Genomic DNA, 22,493 nt, shown 5'->3' on the forward strand with positions numbered 1-22,493 from the left:
TGGGATTTTTGGACAAATGCATATAGGTGCTGCTCTATATTATACAATCTCCAGCTCTCCCAGGTGAGTCGATCAGTTGCTCATCTGTGTGCCTAAAACACAAGCTTAGAGGGGATCCCTAGAATGTGGCAGAACTCACCACTGCACAGAAGACAAACCCCATAAATATCTGTTATCAAACTCATCTATTTGTGTGCAATGATGCTTTTCTTTTAGTTTTTATTGTATGGTTTGGGTTAAGGTTTGTTATTATGTATTCCAGTCATTTTACTTGTGTTATCTGTTTTCTGGCTGAATCTTAATGTTTTTATGTATTCTTCTGTAAAACAGTTTGGTCCTTTGCGGTAATTTAACATGCATTATAAATAAAGCTATAGATTAGATTAGATTAGATTAGATTAGATTAGATTAGATTAGTGGACTAAATAATTGGAAATTTTTCATAAAAGTCTAAACATCTTCATCCAGTGCATCATAGCTGAAAAAGGGCAAAGCCTTTAAAAAGCTAAAACTGGATAAAGCTCACAGATATGCAGCACAATTTAATTAGTTTCAAACCAATTGGTCACTACTGGTGATCAGACAGGGAGTGTATAGTTGACTAAGCTTAGATTTCTACTCATAAAATACATCAAACACCCCCATCCCCATGCCCACCTTTTTTCACTGCAATTACAGCTTCAAATAGTTTGTGGTAAAGTCTACAAATGCTTTGCATGTCACTGACTGGATTTTGTTTAGCCAATTCTTCTTTACAAAAGAGTTCAAGTAAACATCAATTTACAAGTCTTGCCAAAGATCCTCTTTTTTTTCTTCCCTGTGTCCTGTCTGGCAATCTGGCAACAAGAATTGTTGCATCAACGCCAAAAAGAGCCCAACAGATTTTACTTTCACAAGAGGAGCCTTACGGCTTTCGCCAAAGTGCTCCACTTGATTTATATATGCAAGAAGCTTTATTAGATTATATGCTGGGACTCTTTCATGTTCAATGGGCACTGGAACGGGAAGGCAGAAGAGGGAAAAAAGGAGAAAAAACAGATGAGACAAAAGACTAAAAGGGAGAAAAGGTGAAAGAAGAGAGGAAGAGGAGAGAGCAATACAACATCCTCTGAGTCTATTTTACACCTGCAAAGAGAGATATAAAAAGAACAGCAAAACCACCCGATAAAGTATTACAGGTACAAACAACCAATCCCTTGATACATTCACTGAAAAATATACAGTATTATTTAATACGAGCCAAAGATTCTCAAATTGGTTTAGGGCGGGACTTCAGGAGGATCTCCTGTTGGAAGATAAATCTCAAGTACTTTGCATATCCTAATAGGTTTTATTCCAGCTATGCCCTGTACTTGGCTACATCAATCTTAAGATAAACTCTGAGGAACTTCTCTGTCACTGCTGAAGAAAAGCATTCCCAGAACATGTTGCTGTCACCACCATATGGGTTTGAGATTTTGTGCAGTGTTACTTTCCTGCCACACAGAGCCATTTACGTATAAACCAAAGGGTTATGTTTTGGTCATGCCTGATGAGGGCACCTTCTTCCACATGTTTGCTGTTTATCATAAATGCTTTTGGTAAACTCCATATAAAATCTAAATACCATGCAGTAGAGTTGGTGGCTGTAATGTAACATTTTGCAAAAGTTCAAAGCACATTGAATGTAATGTAACTATTTATTACATGTCTTTAAGTGCAAACATAATTAAATTAGTACAGTTGTACAAAAGTACAGTTACATTTATATAGGAAGCTTTAGACAAGTTCCTATTGCACTACATTTGCAGTTATGCTCAAAATTATTCATAGTAGTGGCAGATATTTATATGTGCATTATTTTGGGTTTGTGTTGTGCAGACGAGTAATGTTGAAATAGTTGCATCGACAACACTTCCTGAGAAGCTAAAAGTGTGCAAATAAGCCTTTGTATAATTACATGTGATACATTTGTACTATTTGCTGGAGGGAAGTGTCATTGGGGGACCGGCCTTGCTAATGAGGCCAGCTGCAGACGGGAAGAAGATATTTTTGCGTTGAGAAGTTTTGGTCGTGATGGACCGCAGCCTCCTGCCGGAGGGGAGAGTCTGAAACAGTTTGTAAACGGGGTGGGAGGGTCAGCTGCAATCTTTCTTGCTCGCCTCAGAGTCTGGACTTATTTGTAAATGGGAGTATTGATTGCATTTTAGAGAACAAATCCATGTCTTTTTTTGGATTAGAAAATTGAACATTTTAGTTTTAATTCTAAGATTGTCGTAATAAATTATAGTTATGAACAGCAAGTATTTTTTTAAATCTATTTTGGTTATTGAATGGTATATTTTTTATAAATAAGGAAATTTGTGTTCACCAGCCACAACAAGAGCTTTTCAGAGCTCTTGTTGGTAAAAGTAGCTGGAAACTACATCTTAGTACTGACTACTTAAAATCTCTCTCTTTTTCAAGTTTAAAAAGAATGCCATTAGAAACATGCCATTATTTCTAAATCCCATTTCGTACAGGATTTTACAAGGTTTAAAACCAGTCATGTTCTTTTATCATCTGTCTAAGTCTACTTGAGAAGCAGTTCACTGTTCCTCTTGGAAGTGGCTTGCCTGGCAGATGAAAAGGTCACTTTGAGGAAACGAAGACCTGTGAGGCTAAAACATGCCTCCTCTCCTCTCTGGATTAGTAGATTAAAGAGTTCCTACAAAAAAAAATATGGGATGGTAATTTCTACTCATTTTTCCTTGATGTTAGCTTTGTTGTCCATGCATTAGCAAAATAACAAGTAAAAAGTAAAGACACAAACAGGGATGTAACTACCATGAACACGGTCCGCAGCTGTCTTTATCATTGAAGTCATGTTCCTGCTTTTTTAGAATGTGCTGACATTTCTGATGTCTCAAGCAATATGGAAATTATGCTCAACATCAGAGACTTATATCTTCAACAGAAAAATTCAGAATGTACATGTGACATGAAGACATCTGCATTTGTGATATTTCATATTAACTCACCAATTGGTATTTTTTGGGAGAAGAAATAAACTAATTCACTTTTAAACGTAATGCAATTTAAAAAAAGGAAGATCTACGTGACATTTTAGCACATTTGCTGCAGGGAAAATAAATATTGAATACATTTTTCTCAGTAAACATATTTTGTATGGGCCTGTTGAAACACATTTTACCCCAGATGCTAGTCACAGCCCAAGTAATTCAAACAAACTGAATAAGCTAGTCCATTAAATAGGTTTTGCTTAAGGTACGTGCAATAAAGTGAAATATACTAATCTGTCTGCTGTTTATAGTTCATATATGTTTTCTATATTGCAGACTGATTGATTTTTATTATTATTGTTTTATTGTATAAGTAAGCGCATCATTCTTCATAAATTTCAGAGTCAAATGCCTCAACTGTGTACACAGACCTGGCAAATGAATCTGATTCTGATTATTGAGGGAATTAGAAATTTTAAACAAATTAGCAAAAGGAAAAGACAACAGCTGAAATTTGCCTGTAATAAGAAAGCAACCATGCTCTTGATCAGTGCAAACAAGTATCATCTAGTTTAGTTGGTGGCCTATAAAAAGATTTCTAATTACCGAGGTATCACACAAGAATTATCTCATGATGAGTAAAAGAAAAGAGCTCTCTAAAGACCGTTACAAACTCTGTTGCAAAAACACACTGATTGCATTGGTCTCAGAAGTATTTCTCAGCTTCTGAAAGTACCAGTGGTCACTGCCAGGCCATCTTCTGGAAATTAAAGTAACATGATTACACTATAAACCAGCCGTGAGTAGGCTTCCTTCACAAAAGTGAAATACAATGAGAAGAGTTTTCCAAGAGCCAAGGACCCCTGCAAAGAACCTCAGAAAGACTTAAAATTAGTATGTACATTTTCAAAGTTATACAATTAACCACAATGACCTATATGCATAGTGATTGCACAAGATTCAATTGCTAAAGATTAAGTTTTCTGGTCAGGTTTTCCAAAACACATACCAAAAGTAAAGGTTGAAGGCTGGACCATCATTGAGTGGATATATTTCTTTTGCCATATGGTAATGGAACACTTCAGATAACTGAATGGATACTTTCACTGAGACATCCTTGATGGAAATTTGAAGATCCTAAACACATAGCCAAGGAAACTAAGCTGCTGTCAGAGAAAAAACAACAACCAACTGCTAGAACGCTCGAGACAGGCCTTGTTTACACGTCGACAAAGATGGTGTGCATTTTCATAAATTCTTAAGAAAAATGTGCATCCACACGAGAGGACGCAGCACAACTGAAAAGGCTGTAGTAGGCATGGCAAACTTATGCCCTTGCCCACAACAGACAGCAATCACAGTGCAGATAGAGGGGCTGGCTGCCTGGTCGGACAGTCAGAGAAGAATGGATCAGAGACCACTTAATGGCAACGATCCGGCATTATGGCCGACTAAAATGTATTTTTCTGATGGAGTGAACCGTATACTAATTACAAAACAAATGCCTTTCCCAGAGAGGGCAAAAGGAAATGCCAGCAGAGGGCAGGGAATTCCCAAAGTATTTGACCTACTATACCTCCCAAATGGACAGTAAAAAGGATAGGGGCTGGATGACAAACAGCAGCTCAAAAAATGCCGGCTGCCTGTCTTGCCTACATACAGCAGTGAATCGGGTGTATACTGCTGTGCCAGAAACAACCACAACAGTCAAGTCTTTGCTGTGGGCAAATTAAAGCTAGACAATGGTCGTAATCCGATATGAAGGAAAGTTTTAGATCAACTAATGTCTATCAAGTTCAATGAACCCAGGCAATACTGCAAAGACTAAGGGGGATAAAGTACTGTACTCTACTATAATGTAGGAAACTGATCAGCTTATTAATGGGTTTTAGCCACTTTTATATTTAAAAAGAAAGCCAAGATATCTTTCACAAATAATTCTATAAATTTTTCAGCATTACAAAACAGAAACATGTCCTGTCTTTTCCAGTGAGAAGGCTGCAGAAGAGTCGGGTAAATCTACCAGAAAGGCATGCCTGAAGTTTTGACCTGTCTTCAAAAGAGACTCTGCACAGCTTAGTTCAGCACAAGTATTTTTTTTTCTGATAACTCAGCAGCTTCTACTTTTTTTCAAAGATATTTGCTTGTGGCTGAAATTTCAATTTACTATTAACTATCATGTTTTAAAAAGAGCTTGGCAAAAACAAAGTGTAAAACTCCTTGCTCAAAGCTGTTGCCTTCGAGGTGCTGTGTTTTCCAGGGCCACCCATGCAATTTTCAACAACACATTGCAAAAGCACATTCTGCAGATAACAAAAGCACGACTGCAGAAGAAGTGGGCACAAGTATTGAACTGGCTTGCCTGCAGTCCTGACTTGATATTAGAGAGTGTGTGGACATTTTTCTAGGAACAAATGAAAAATTCATGTTCGTGTACATGCGTGGAAAGGCGGAGGAATAAAATAACATGTGAAACAGTTAAATGTTGGGACAGTATATTCAAAGTGAACTGTAATACTGATAGAAAGATGGACAGAGAGACAGATAAATAAAGGAGAAGCCTCAAAGCATAAGCTTATAGAGAGTATGCTGAATCCACCATACTGCAAAAAGTTTGCTAAATTTTCTTCCTGCAACTTGGCCAATGTGTAGCCCCCAGGGAAGCTTTTAACAACTCTCAGCAACGTTGACTCTTTGCAGATGAACTATAACAGATTGCTTCATTAACTTTACACTAACATCAACTAACTCTTTGAAAATGTGTGCTTTTTGATTCCAGTTCTCGTCATGCACTGCCCTTGATATTGTACAGATTTTCCTATCTCAGCACACCTGATTTAAAATAACTAGTTAACAGACTTGAGTTGAACTTTGTGACACTACGAGGAGGTTGTCAGATTGTTTGAATTAAGCGTGTTGAAGCAGTAAGGAACAAAACGCATGAAGGACAGTTGGTACCAAGGATCTGGACTGAAAGAAAAATGATATAATTAAATATGTGTTAAGTGCTTGTGCTGTGTGTACAACTTAGAGCTAGTATCAAGTCTAGTTGAAATATTTTTTCTTTTTCTTTATAACATCTCTTCTCATTTCACTGCTTGCACGTGTGTTTCCAGTGGCGCAGTGGTTAGCACTCTTGCCTCACAGGGTTTAAGTCCTGACTTTAGCAGGGTCCTTTCTCCCGTGCCTGCGTAGGTTTCTTCCAAGTGCTTCAGTTTCCCCTAACACTAAAGACAGGCTGGTCAGGTCGGCCATTAGTAGCGGATCTCCATCTGATCGAAATTTCATTGTATGTACCTTGTATGTATAATGACAAATAAAGCACCTTATCCCTTAATTGTGTCGCTCATGCTCTCGCCCTTCCCTCACTAGTGCTTGTATGTGCCACCTGGTTCAGGTTGGTCCACATTTGCATGCATGTGGACAAGTTTGTCTCTGCCTTCATCACCTGGTCAACCTGACCCCCTCAACATCCTCTGGTCATCTGCCTGTTCCCGCCACCATCAACTGGTCAGCCATTTCTGCCTGCCTGTCATCCACATCCTGTTGATAATACAATACTCTGTTTTTGGCTTGAATCTCGGGTCTCCTCCCATGTCCAAGAAGCAGAGACACATCTGTGGAATCATGCGATGCATCTGCAGGACTGCTCCAATCCGCTGCTACGCCATGCCGGTGCTTTGTCTTCTTGACGTCCGCCCACCAGTTTTGTTCCCTGTCCATGCTGCGTTGTTGATGTCCCGATTGTGCTTCTCCAGGCCAGGGTTGACATCATCAGGAGAAAGTCTCCTACTCCATGCTGGCTTCTAAACTAGAGGAATGCTACAGGGGTGCTTTAAAGGCTCGCCAAGGTGGATTCCTCTCTAGCCAAAGTTCCCGTGATGGTTGACAAGGGTGCTAATGTGGGCTTGCTGTCTGTCACTGAGGTCCGCAGTGAAGTCATCCAACGACCTCAGCATCCAGGGACTCGTTGACACGCTAGCTCCAGGCCAAGTCTGCCGCTCAGCTCATCCGATGTTCTCGTCTAAGTTGCCAACGTCCTCCAAGAACCCTGCTCCATCGCCAACAAACTCTAGGACACCTACCTAAGATCCTGCTTCACAGAGGATGTCCTCCGGAAATTCTACGTCGCCGAGATGCCCCTGCAAACATTATCTGGTCATCTGCCTGTTCCTGCCACTATCACCTGGTCAGCCTGCCTCAGCCATCTCCTGTCATCATTAGCCAGAAATGTTTTTAACTTGTTCCAAACTATAAATGTTCAACATGTTAAATTTTCTACACAGCAAATTCCAGTTGTTGGAATAAATTCCCTGGTAGTTAAAAACAACAAAGCTTCAAACACAGAGGAGAGAACAGAGCGACATTGTTATTTCATATCTATCAAGGGTTTCTGAGAAACTCAGGAGAATACCAGTAAATTTCAAACCAAATAACACTCTCAGACAATAACTGGTTCATCCCAAAGACAGAACACCCAAACCACAGCTGAGCGGCGTTGTGTATGTGGTCCAATGCAGCTCAGACTGCTCAGACTCCTACATCGGAGAAACTAACAGCTACATAAACGCATGGCACAGCACATGATGGCAAGCAGCTCGGGCCAAGATTCAGCAGTCCACTTGCACCTCAAGAACAAAGGGCAGTCTATTAATGACAATGATGTCCACATTTTGGACAGGGAGAACAGATGGTTTGAAAGAGGGGTGAAAGAACCCATCTTGGTCAAAAGAAAAAAAAAAACATCAGTAAACAGGGGGTGAGCATTGTGCTTCCACTCCCCAGTGTTTACAGCTCAGTCCTCCAACACATTCCGGAGAGACTACATCAGCAGTCTCATCATCATTTAGGAGACAAAGTACTCCACTCACACCAAGCAATAGCTTCTAGTGACCCAGGACAGTGGCGATGGGTCATTGATTTGCATCTGACTTAGAATGGGCCCAGGAGGATGGTCCTTAAAAACAGCAGTGCAGCAACTACAGGTTGCTCAAGTGCGAGCCACCAGAATTGACAAAGACTCCTGCATTGGTGTTGAAACATTTTCAGAAGGAACTGAAGAAAAGTCCGATTGCCTCCGATTTAAGCCTTTCTGCTGTGGTGAAGACCTGGTAACTGAGAATTTGCACAGGTATATCATATGTTAAGAATATCTTACAATATCTTCATGAGTAATTGTGAACTTGCTGTTGAGTTGTTAGGTAATGTCGGTTAGTTTGCAGTTAGTAACAGCTGAGGATACTCACTCTAGTGCCAATGGTTGCCTGCCCATGCCACTACCAGGATGACTCTGTCTCGCCTCTTTTATACTGAAAAAATACGTTGACAATATGAACCACAATTCCCAGGTCGAACACGAACTTTGAGATGGGAAAAAACTGCTACATTATCTATTTTAATCCACTGAATAAATGCAGCAAAATACAAGGAATACTCTTTTTTTTTTTTTTTTTTTTTTTTTTTGACAAAATTCATAACAGGCATACAGAGCTTATTTTCATTAAACGGGGACACATAATATGATACAATGATACACAAGCTGTAACTCCTGTGCATTTTATATAACTTAAATAAAAGAAAAGAGTAAAGAACAGAGTCTTACCTCACGACAAAGTTGAGTCAGAGTAGCTCGCTGTAAGTGGGCGCACGACCTGCACCGTCATGGAGGAACTGTTGAATGTGAACTCCAGCACGGAATAAAAGACAAAACTGACAACCACTGAATGAACTCTTAAATATTACTCAGACTACTTGTATCCCTCAACACAGACCAGAGTTAGAGTTAAGGAATAAACTCCAAAAACCTCCACACCTTTTTATTTTATTTTATTAGATTTTTCACTCTAGAAATTTGTTATAAAGATATTTTTTCATTCCCAGTTATGGCATAAGATTCCACGTGCTTAGAGAACATGAAGATTATAAGTGTGAGAAAATATTTAAACATTTACTCAGAGCAAAATACAGTACTTATTTAAGCAGACATAACTCCAGGCGTATCAGTAAGACCAATAAATTATATATGTAGGGTATTATGAAATTGCAGAGGTCATATCTTGCATGGATTTCAGTAAAAAAAAAAAAAAGTCTCGTCCTGACATGTGCCTGAAATATTCAGCTTTGAAAGCAGGTTTGCAATGGGAAAATAAAACTGATGCAAAGTTGCTGACAACATTTAGTTATCTTTTTTTTTAGTACAAACATCTATTGAAGAATAGCTGATTGATCCTAATTCGCAGCTGACATTAATCACATCGTGTTTTCCTACTTGAGCAGTTCTCTTAGATGTTCTAGTCTATTCAGTTTAACATACTATTCAGAAAAATATTTTTATGAAAGCCTGCAGTTTTTTAGTTGCCACAGCCTCTATACTCGAGGACAGACCTAATTTTGAAACCCTTTTGAGGAATGCTAATGTGGCACTATGACCTTTTCAAAAGCGAGGAAGAATGTACAATTTTGATATGTCATGGCACTGACTATAGCTTTTAGAACTTCCTTTTTTCTCCCCAAAAAAACCTTAGTTAATATCTATTTTTAAATTTATTTTAAATGATTTCATTCACAGAGTTACATGACTGGGACAAAATGGAAAAAAGATAACAAATTCCTGATTTTTACGATGAAAAAAGAAAGAAAGGAACCATTACTTGCTTTTCATTAAAATAACTGTCAGTTTAGTCTGTAGAGATGCTAACCTGTCGCCCTTCAGGTCTGGGTGCTCTTCCAGTGCCAAATTGGATGTGACAGCATCATATGACCATACCTACATCGGAGATTTTGGCTGCACGCTTGAGGGTTGCACTCCTGCTCCTCTGAGTTGACTTCTCTTTTCCAAGTGCCATGAAATGGAAGGTTAAAATGATATGAGATGAAACCATGACAGAGACAGCAGAAGGACATAGCTAACCAAAGACATTCCACCTCCCTGACAGCTAAAGCAGAGACATAATGGGGTTTGAAATTTAGTACAAGCTCCTTTATTTTCAGGAGGCTTAGTTTTCTCTGCCAAGCGCCCTTATTTTCATCCAAAAATTGGGAAACGTCAGTCCCTTCAATAAGACAAGATCCTTCCTGCAGGCTCCCTGCTGATAACACGGAAATGAAGTTATAACTGAACCATAAAAGTGGCATCCAGAGTTAATTATTACAGGCTTTATCGAGGACAAAAATAATTCAGGGATTAACATAATGACTGAATAATCTGTGTTTTATTAATCAGTAAAAAATGTAATCCCTTAAAACCAAGCAATTCTCAGAGTTAAGAAAATGTGTGTTTCAGAACTTTCACAGAAATCATGGTTAGCATGGCACAGCATAAAATCAATAAAGCTGGAAATGTCATCCTTTAAAAATGTCTTCAAAGAAAATTCAGGGATTAAATATGTCTATATGATGATGGCCATATTGTGAATAAAATTGTACGATGGGGTGGAGATAATCAGTAACTCCCTAAAAATGAAAAACATTTTTCTATATACTGTAGAAAAAGATAAATTAGCATCTTTCCTAACAAATAAGACTGAACCTTTCCTGTTATGTAGGATTTCCTGAATGATTTCATGTTGCTAAATGCAATAATATTGAGAGAGAATTATTATTTTTTTTACCAAATGGTTTAGAATATTATATGAAGTCCCTAGTTTTAATTGCGTTTTATTAGGAATTAGATACAAGTGTTGTAGGTATATTGTAGTGTGCATCATAACTCTGGACATTGAGAAAATTCACAAAGTTAATCTTTATGGTCAAAGTCAAATATACAATATTGGAAATAAACTGGAAACCCATGAAAGGACAATGTAAACAAAAATACAAATATTTTTTTGTCATTTCACAATGACATGCAAATAAATATTTGATTCATGTCCACAGTGATTTAAATTTTTTATGCTGAATGTGGAAGTCACAGAGCAGGAGACATCTTTATGTTAAAATATGACTTGACGCCATGAATCGACATCATCATCTTTCTCCTTCTGTCCTCAGCTGTGTGTGCCTCATATGCACGTTGTGCAGTCAACTGTAACATCTCACAATGCTGCTATGCTTCCGCTGACAGATTATGATCTACTGCTGTGATGAAAAGAGCAGCGCTTGGATTTCACGTCGACGGCATGCAGGAGCGCTCACGCAGTAGCTGTTCAGCATTTTTCCTGGAGCGACGGTTTCTTTTTTTAATCTCAGCAGAAAAGGCTCAAATCTACTGTATTAGGACTGTTGTCTATGCAAGGGTTCTTGCACGGTCTCACTTTATAGCGCAGCTAATGAGGTTGAAACAAATAGAGGTGATACAAAGCACTGCCATTCAACAGCAAAACAAGACATCATGCTTTACCAAAATAATACCTCATGAGAACATAAATGTTCTCAAAAAAATACTTTTTTTTTTTCTGTTCGATCGTTCCAACTTCCAACAGTGTAAAAATGACTTAAAACCTGTATTGTAGTTTGGGGGTTTCTAGATGAGACATTCGGGTGGCTGGGTTTGTCTTCTTTGCAGTAATGTTTAAGTTTGTGGCAAATGCCAAATTAGACAAGAACTAAAAAACAATAATTTATCTGCTCAGGATACAACGAGAATCCATTGAGACTCCATGGTTAAAGCAGCATTTAAATGTGCAACAGGAAACTTGTTGCCATATTAGAAAAAAGAGAACACCTCCATTTTCCTGCTCATCCTATAAGACTGCTTGTAAAAAAAAGCACAGATTTCATGGCCGCTTTCTCAATTACTAACTTTTAAGAATATTAAAAATGTTGCAAGCTGCATGCACAGTATGTCTCTCACTGCCAACCTACTGCTTTATGTTAATTTCTGCAGTGACGGTGAACAAAGCAGCTGTGAGCGCAGCACTAAAGCTCCAGATCTGCCCCGTCAGTGCTGCGAGCTGTGTTTTCACGGGCCTTTACCAGCATGCTTAGACTTGAAACAGCCACATTTCTGCCTTTCAAAGCTGGTGTTTTTATGTAACAAAGAACTGCTTTTCTCACATTCAAAAATGAATTATAAGGGATAAGTTTTGTTGCACATTAAGAGCCACACACAGCCCATGGGAATACAGCAAGCAGTAAAGCTGCTGTTTGAATGCAAGCATATGTTTTCAGACTTATCTTCAGAGTTTTCTTTTTCTTTTTCTTTGAGTGAAAATGACAGGCGCTTGTCCTTAGCTAGCAGAGCTGAAAAGGTGTGTTGCAACTCAATCAGTTTAGGCTTCTCACCTGTTGTTATGTACCCTGCCTTGCTAACATATTACTTATGCCTTACTGTACGTTCTTCCCCCTTGAACATTTAAAATTGTGTTGTACAAACACAAGACAACCCAAAATTAGACAGTGCAAATTGATAATCCATGGTGTTCATTTTCTCTTTAAATAAAAATCAGAAAAACCCAGGAGACTTGAGACCTAGGGGGGTGAGGATTACCTTTCAGCACAAAGACGATACAATTATACTTTTTATTTGCAGTTCTGTGGTTTCATATCTGACGAAATCATTTTAAAAATCTGAATTATTTAACCACTATTTCTGAAAACATTTCAAAAAACATCTACATTTATTGTTTCCTTAGTAAAATTCTGTTCCAGCAGCTACAACTAAGCCCTGAGTCATTCTTTTTAAATCTATTTCTTTAGATGTGTTCTCATTTTTTCCACCTTGCTTGTACACATTATGGAGCTAGCCTTTTTGTTGACAGTTTTGTTATTGTAACTTAAGTTTTAGGAATATGCCTTTGTTTTATCTACATTTATGTTCGGAGACCGCATGAGCAGCTAAGCTCCCATTGTTTACACCATAGATCAGCTCTCAGTAGCTCTGCTGTGCCGCCTCCAACCACAGGACCCGATGTTCCCAGTGAGCCAAGGATAAAATGTGGGACGCTCACCTGCATTTGCCGTCACAACTGGAGGAAAAGGTTGAGACCTGTCATCTCATCCATCATTATAAGAAATGTAAGATCACTTCCAAACAAAGTGGGAAGGGAAAGACGGCATCAGAGAGCTGCAGATAGAGCAGCTTAATTATCCTAAGATGTGGTTAACTGCGCTAACTGTAGACACGCAAATAAATATGAATGGTTTTCATTTTCTCTGGGCCGACAGAACCAAGTAGAGCGGTAAGAAGAGAGAATGGGATCTGGCCGTGTCTGTGAATGGTAGGTGGTGCAATTCTGGAAATTTAACTATCAGAGCTCTGCAGTGAGCTACATGAACAACATGAGCCTGAGCCTGGGTAAAGTACTGCAGCTGTGGAAGACCTCTTATGTGCTACCAGCGCTAAAAACATTCTGCACTTTGTGGTTTTTTGACTTGTGAAATGTGCCATACAAATAAAAATGACTTGCTTGCTTTCTTACTTAGTGTAGAGTGTAGGCAAGGAGGAAAATGCACAAAGTGATATGGCTGTACAGGGTGTACAAGGTGCTTACATTTGTCAAGTGCTTATGTGTGGTGACACTGGCACAGGAATTAATTAGTTAATCGAAAGCTTGTAAGTATGGAAAATAAGTAAACAAATAGATATAGGGGTATTTCTTCTTAGCAATGTATATAAAAGGATAATGCAGGCTGGAAATATGTCTCAGTCTAAATAAAAACATTTTAATCTAAACTGATTTCTACTTCTAAAATGTGTTCAAGAAGAAATACTGAAACCTTGAGCAGCTTCCGCTCTTGTGAAATCTTCCTTTGAATTATCTCTCTTGTATCCTTTGGTTCAGTCACCCTCTTTCATACTTCCCTCTGGTGTCATAGTATGTGCTTGCTGTATTTTTCAGTCTCAGGAAAGTCAAGGTGAGAAGAAACATCTAAAAATGAAGCAACACTCTCTGAGCCATCTGTGACTAATTCATCAACCAGTCATCATCTATAAAGGATATATCTTTGGCACTTCTTTAGAAGGCACTTGATAGGGTGCACCTGCAGATGACTTTGATACTGAATTTTCCACAAGGATGACCTGATTACAGGGATTTTTGGGGTGCTGGTGACATGACAGCATCATAGTGTTCTTCCAAGTGGCAATAACTTTCTCTCAAGTCTAATGTTCAAAAAACCTGGGGCCATCTACCCCCTAGAGATGTGCCTTGGGAAGTGGAGTTTTTTTTTCTCTGCAGGGAGTCTCAAAATTAGATTTGCACTTTTACTAAAGAATAGCATAGTTAGTGGATGTCAGGTGCGTCTAACAATACAGATATACAAAGAGTATTCATTGTACACATTTTTAAAAACAGGGTGGAGAAAGATATTTGTGTAATCTGACATTTGAATTTAAAGCTACACAGTTTGCAGGCACATTTTTAATACAATGAGATGTTAGTGTGAGGAGAGACTAAAAGAGTTTGGAGGCTCTTTATAGTCATTCTTAACAAAAATAATATACCTAGAATAATGATCAGCATTTAAATGCAACAAATTCCTTACCTGACTCCGCCAGATAGATTTGCTCCGCATATCCATCTGGAAACCTTCCGTTGAAGTAATTTTGGGAAGGGGCGAAAATACTGGTTAGCTGATTGGCCTATGTTGGTGATAGACGGGCCAAATGAACCAATCAGATTCGTTGTTGCTCGTAACAGAGCGACGACGAAAACACAACCACAAGCCAAGCTACTCTTGCTGCTGCAGGTAAAGGCTCGTTAGCTCAGCAGAGAAATACTCTGTAATTCCGATTAAAACTTGCTCGATAGCCACGCTAACGCTAGTTTCATCGGCTGAAGCCGCCATGTTCTTTAGACTGAACTGTCGTGCTTCCCGTTGCGTCACACCTCAACCCGCGTCAAAGCCAACGCTGATTGGACGTTCGTTTGGTGAACGGCTCCAAATTTTCTTTAACGGAGAGTATCCAGACTGATCTGCGAGTGAAACCTTGAAACCTCGCGAGATCAGGATGGTCTCACGAGGCTAACAAATTCCCCCTTGAGACCACAAAATACTTCTGCTGTGTGAACAAACTTGAATTGCATTCGAGATCATCATGTGTCAGAAAGAATTACTGATAGGAGAACAGGTATGAAACGTTTTGTTTTATCAAAGGTGATGCTGTCATACACTGAATAAGCTCAAAGTTTCAGATACATTTCAGATTATTTGGTGTACAAACATGATGCCTGGCATCTCATGTGTGAGATGATACTATACCCGTTATAGATAGCTTCCACTTATTTAATGCAAGTAAAATTGGTCCAAAAGTAGTTCCTAAAATCTTACTGATGTTTTCTTTGTTTTTGCTGATGTTTAGATATAGAAAATGTGAAGGATGCAAGGGTTTGTATGTGTGTTTTTAAGACGTCTTTCATGATAAAATGTTATACCTGAAGTTCAAGGGAAATTGAGATGTTGCTCGTTTGAAATTGTCACAACATCTTAATCCCTGAGAGTGACTGCTGGCCTGCAGATGAGTGTTCTCATCCTGCATAGGGAGGAAAGTTGGTTTGAGAGAGCAGTAAAGGAGACATTTTTGTGAAGGGAAACTACCCATCATTAAACTATGGTGGAGGCCTCCGGGTCTAATTGCCCCCCTCCTTATAGTGTTGTTATTGCGAGTATGACTCAGCCCTCTGGTTTGTCCATCAGAGTACAAACCATTGGTTAGTAGGCTGATGGTCCTCTTTTGCATGTGAGCAACCAGTTTTGATTGTCACTGTTAAACTTGTTGAACTTATAATGTTGAGTTTATTTGTAACTCTTCAGACTGAAGAAGTCACTTGGAGAAGAGACAAAACATTCCAACAAACAAGAACCCATCCAGAGGACTTACTCAACTTTTTTTTTCTCCCTGGATTGTTGAGATGCATTTTATTGTGTCTTCTTTTGTGAACTCATTGAGCCATGTGAAAAGTCACTAATTGGTGCACCTTCGTGCTGCTGGTAGTTTAAGACTCTATATTTCTCTGTTGCTGCTGTGTTCAAGATCCAAATACTGATTCAATTTAGAAATCAATCTCCTTGCATTTTTTTTGTTTCTTTCAAATATTAAATGTACCCTTGTGGTTCATGTGTATCATGAACAGAATTGTCTGGACTTTCTTTGGGTTTGTATGCTTTTCCAAAAAAAAAAAAAAAAAACACGTACATGATTATGGTCACTCAAACATTATAGAAACACAACAAATTATATTGTCAGTATGGAAATTGTGGACATCCCTGTTATAAAAAGGAATCAACCAAATTACATAAACACTGAGCCAACATTTTTAGGCATTTATTTATTTATACATAACTGCCTGAGGTAAAATTAGCCATTACAGTTTAGTAATTTAACTCCATGATGCTAAACTAAGCAGCACAACACAGCAACAGTTTAATTCAGAGTACAGTTTCCAAATGTAAAATAACAGCTATAAAGTTTAACCGCAGATACTGTGTATATGGGGTAATTTGGTGTGGTCATGCAGTTTTATTAAAAGTAATAAACTCTAGATTCAGTAGGAGAGAAAAGTTATCATTCCAGTGGAAAGAAAGACCATCCTGCGCTCGACATTTACCAAATGTGTCATTGATCTTAGATAAAAAAAACTATTTTAACAAAAAATCAAAACAACATCAATCAGTGCAGCACTATGCACAACAGTTATGCTTTGTGGGTTTTTGTGGCGTTATGACATCACAAGTGTGGCTTTGTCATATTTAAGTTCTCTTCTCCAAGGTACAAAACATGCAATAACTATCTTCATAAAATATTATTTTAACACAAATGTCTCAGGCTGCTTGAGCATTTAAATTATACTTAAAATTATCAAAATGGTTCAATGAAACCATTTGTTTGTCATTTAGTTGTGTGTTATATTTCAGAACAGTGTTCACAATATCTTCTGTGTTACAATATGTTGTGTTAAAAAAATGTTTCATGACCTAAAACAGTTAAACATTACAAAAGTGGAAAATAAAAATCAGAAATCTGTATGGGGGCAAATATTTTTAGCAGTTTTGCGTTTGTTTTCAAAGATAATTAAAATTTTTCAGTTTCAATGTGTACAATTAAAACCCTATTAGAGTTTAAAATTATTTTCAACATGACATTCTTTAAGTTCATGTGTGGATTTAAAAATGTGGTTTTGTATTGCTATTTTACATGCAATATTATCAAAGTAAATGTAACAAGAGCTGCAGCTATTTCATATTTTAGTTATTGAATCCTTTATCTTTCAAACGATCAAGCAATAAGAAATGCAAGTGCTCTCCCAGATGTCAAACTTTTTTTCTTCTTTAGGACCCTTAGCTAAATCTAAAGATGGACCTCTCCCTCCTGTTTTTTTTCAGCTGATTTTGTGTACCCAACATTGTGAGGAGATTCTAGAGGTTTGGGGACATAGGAGCACCTAAAGGCACATGCCCGAAACTCTTGGACATGTCCAACTTCTGTTTTGAGCTATAGAGTACAAGCAGTCATTCAAACCAGTCAAACACTGCATATTGTCATGCATTTGTGATGTTTTTACACAGGAAAATGCCTTACATCTCATTTACATGTTGAAAATTTGGCAAGACATCTGCTGTCATCAAAGTGACATCTCTTCCCCCACAAGTTTTGTCATTTTTTTCTTCTGGACATTGATGTTTATGACTGGCCTATTGCAGCCTAGATCTGACTTGCACTGAAACTATATGGTGCGTCATGAATAACAGAAATAGACAACAGTTCCTGGTTTCTTTTGTCTTGCTAAAGTCTTGCCTTCACAAATAATAGGATCAAATTACTCCTGATAAATATCAACATTTTGTTTCTTTGGCTGCTTGGTCTATAATCATCAAAGGACTTTATAAGGTTGTTCAGTCTTGACATTTAGGACAAAATATTGTTTGTTTATGTATTTTATTTTTTGTTAGACTGGAACTTTTATCAAATCTGATGGGTTGCATAGTATTAAAATGGCTTTGCTTTCTGTGTAAGCTGATTTTTGTTGTAAGTGTATTTATTTGGTGCTAATTTCCATCTTGTGCAGAACTTTTGTAAAATAATAATAATAATAATAATAATAATTTCAAAAGTTCATCTAAGTGAATATGTTTTACATTTCTTCAATTCGTTCTCAATTTGTCACATCAAAAATAATTGTTTAATAGTAGATAGTGTCAACGAAATATGGAACCAATAAGCAATAAAACTATTTTCTTGCAAATAACAGATGCTGATATATCTTGCAACAAGCTGGCACACTTAACTTCTTCCAGTTAAGTGGAGCATAAGAACTAAATACTGCTTATCCGTGTTTGTTTCAGGTTCTGGATATGAAGAGTAGTTTGAGCCAGAAGACCATAGTGGTCTGGATGGTTGATACACTGATAACAAGTCTGTGATGTATTTAGGTGCTAAGCCATTCAGGGATTTATAGACTATTATAAATCCCTGTTATTATAAATCTATTCTCTGAGATACAGGGAGCCAGTGTAAGGACTTTAGGACTGGGGTGATGTGCTCTACTTTCTTAGTCTTAGTGAGGATGCAGGCAGCAGCGTTCTGGGTCAACTCCAGCTATCAGATTGCCTTTTTGACAGACCTGTGAACACACCATTGCAGGAATCAGTTAAACTAAAGATAAAGGCAAGGATTAGTTTGTCCAGATTGTGCTGCCTGGGCCAGATTGAGACATTTGTCCTTTAATCCAGTAAAAGTTTTTCATATGACTGAAGGCCGACCTTGTAATATATATATATATATATATATATATATATATATATATATATATATATATATATATATATATATATATATAAGCACATGGCAATTTTTTTGGCTTATCTCTTTTCACGTAAACAGCTATTTTGTAAACCAAACTATGTATTTCATAAAATAAAATAAAATTAAGAGACATTTAATGTAACACAATAGTTAAAATTCCAAGGGGGATGAATACTTTTGCAAGGCACTGTAATTTCTATGACCTGTTTTCAATACCAAAGGGTGGCATTTATTTAGGGAACAAATTCCATATAGTAAATGGCCAGAGGGCTATGTCCTTCAGCAATTGTACAATCAGCAGGATACAAAAGCTATACATTTCCAGCACAAGGTTTCTCCAAAAAACATTTGTTTTTAAAATTCCCCCAAAGAACTTTCATTTTTTATGGTAAACATCTGGGTCTGACACCGAGTTTCAGGGTGTTGGCACTGGCAAATACGCTGGACAAAAGAATTTTGACAGAGTCAGACCCGGATACTTATGCATTTCTATCCAGACAGAGTTTTTGTTTGGGGAAATCTGCAGCTAGATGTTCAGCCTGAGCCATGATACACACTCTTAAAAGAGAATGTTGAAACAACTTAAATTAATTGCGTCAATTGTTTAAGTTGATCCAACTTATTATATTTAGTTTATAAGTTGTCAAGTTAAACCAACACAGATAAATTAATTAAATTACTTGTTACTTATTGAAGCAAGGCATTCAAGTTGTTCCAGGTTTCTCTTTTTAGCGTGTCTTAGGCAAAATGAGATACCTCTTAAGCAATAGTCAGTAATAGAAACAAGTACTGATGCTTTTTTATATTGGTACCTAGGAAAATCATTACCGTATAGCTTCAATAATTTGAAATCACTACCACCAATGTCACATATAACAAAGGAGCACCTAAAGACCAACTGCAAATACTGTTCCTGACTCTTTCGACAGGTGTAGAAGATACTGCTATCCATATGCTGTAGCATTATGACGCCTTATGGATTGTAGTAAACAGGAGTTTAATGATAAAGTTTTACTACGTTTGATCTTCCTGTTGAGTGAAAACCAGTTCCAAATGGGTTCAACATGCCTGTTATCTTCAAGGTTGCTGAGTGTTTTCCCACAACTGTTGCAACAGGGAAGCTTCCCAGTTGTCTGATTTTGTGGTTATTAACTCAACACAGAAAGGGAACTCTTCCCTTTCAACACCCTATATTTTTAGCATAACTCTAAGTGATGCCTCTAGAAGAAGTTTTGGAAGGATTTTGAGGTGTTGACGAGTATCATAAAAGAATGAAATATTGAACTGAAGCAAAGGAGAGGAGAGGAAAACTTTGTGAAGTTATCTAGCAAGGAACCTTTTGTTCCTAGAGTGAGACCAAGAATATTGTACCTGATGTAAAAGCCACTATCACATAAAAAAAAACAACTGTGTATAGAGCTTTTCATAAAGATTTTTGAATTTATAAAAAATGTGTATGGTTTAAGTGGCTGAAACTGCTAATCCTAGAGCAGTCTTGAAAATGTGCATATTATGCAGCAAACTCTTGTGTGGATTCTGTTATTGCCATCTCCTCAAATAATTAACCAAAATAATACAACATTTTTACTTAAGATTCAATGTTCTGCCAATAAATAATTATGTATACAATTAAACAGTTATTCATGAAGATTAACAGAAGATCAAAAAAGCCGAAGCCGAGGCTGAAGCGCATCTGGTGTCATCATTTCCAGCTTACAGCTATGCTACAACCAAAATCATTTATTTTTTACCAGTTCCTTTAATAACTTATGTCAACATGTTTAATTTATGGCCTTTGACTCATTACAGATGTCTGTCATATTATTAATAATTTCATTCTGTCTTCTGCACAGAGCACAGCCAGCTTGCTGGGCCCCCATAGTCGCCACACTGGACACAGAGGTATTTTTGGCAGATGTGTATTTATTAAGTTCTAATGTATTAACTCTCAATATTTTCTGTCTGTTTTATAAGAAATGAACAACTAAATAAAATATCCTTCCTTGCTTCCTTATCTGCAATCAGGATTTTAACAGATTTAAAACAAATTTTGACTGGACATCAGAAAATAGGAGGGGTATGTTAAAGTCCTTTCATTTATTGGACAAACCAAAATGGGATGCTTCCACTGTGGGGATTTTATTTGTTTGAGTGCACACTGATATCCTTTTTGTTTTTTATTTGCCTTAATATTATAGTTGCATCTATGCTTATTTCTCCATAAAACTACTTCTGCGTGATATCAAGCATTCAAATACAAAATGTTCCGCTTAATTGGGACATTATGGATACATCTTCTGCTATTCATACCCTTCACAGTTTTGTAAAAAAAATATTCAACTTTTCTCAGTTTTTGTGCACCATTGAAATAAATGAAAAACACACAAGATTCTGTAACAAAGGTTAATTGCTTTTGCATACTTTCTGTTAGAGACACCATTCACCATGTTAGTTTCCTGCCACAGAAAACATTTAGCTTGTTGGCCACAAAAAGTTTTGTTTTGAAGTAAAATGATCTGGGGTTCATTTATAAAACATTGCGTAGAATCCATACTAAAAGTGTATGTACGGCAAGAAAAAGAAATGCCGTAAAAAATATTCAGATTTATAAAACCTTGCACACGCACACCAGTGCACAATTTCCCTTTATAGATCACAGCTTTACCTGAATGTACCAGGTTCGCCTCAGGTTCTGCTCTCTACACGCACAGATTCAACCAGGAATAGTCAATGCAAAGCACCTCATGAATGTTAATGAGTATTAAAAATGGGTCAGCTGATCGTTTTTTTTTTTCTTTTTTCATCATGGTGAAATGGCAATCATGGAGAAAAATATATGGAACTGTGAGAAAAAAATACAGAGAGGAATTTATTAAATATGTAAATAAGTTGCAAAAACATATATATGTTGTTCACAGTAAAGGACTTGTTAAAAAATAAACTTGATTTCACTTTTAATCACCGCATGACAGCCTGACACCGAGCTCCATTCACAAAATCCTCTGAGGCTTGGCGTTAAGATCAACAATCTGAGGAGGGAGGGGACTATGAAGAATGAGAGGGTTTCCACCAAAAAGATAAAGACCCCCCCCCCCCCCATACACACACACACACACACACACACACACCCCACCACCACCACTGCATTCCTAAACTGCAAAAAGCAGTTTAGGAATTTGACAGGACACTCAGCTGACCTTCTCTGAACTCTGGGGTTTGGACCACTACAGGTAGCCACTGTCCCCTGTAGGTTATTGCAGAATGCGGTGCCTGGAGTCAAAAGCGGCATATTAGCCAGTAATCATCATTGACCAGGAAATCTTTGATAGCTGAAACCACGTTCCATCCTAATTCTCCCATGTGCAAAGTCTTCCAGCAGTGCCAATGCATTCACCGCACATTACGCATGAGTGCATTTGACTGTTTACAGCAATTAAAGTATTACAACGCCCCTTGTTACAATAATCTGTTTATCTCACCCCGGTGATCATCGGGGAGAGGAATGTGATGGTAGAAAACCCTGATGAAATGTTGTATGGACTTTTATTTCAGATTTCAGACGGCTTAGGCATTTATTTTATTCATTTGAAGGGTGCTTATGTGTAGTAATGTGTCACCAGTGCAAGCATGAATAACACTGCGGTTTTGAATGCTTTTAATGAAGTCGATTTATGACTGAAGCCTAATATGGAGTAAAATTGACTGTTTGAGAGGAATCATCAAGCAGTTTGGCTGCAATTCCCCACTGTACCATCGACGTCACTAGTTTACGACCAAAATAGACCGTATATAATTGCTACAACTTCTTACGATGCAATTTTCCACCGGAT

This window comes from Fundulus heteroclitus, unplaced genomic scaffold (genome assembly GCF_011125445.2).
Source record: "Fundulus heteroclitus isolate FHET01 unplaced genomic scaffold, MU-UCD_Fhet_4.1 scaffold_108, whole genome shotgun sequence".
Taxonomy (NCBI): Eukaryota; Metazoa; Chordata; class Actinopteri; order Cyprinodontiformes; family Fundulidae; genus Fundulus; species Fundulus heteroclitus.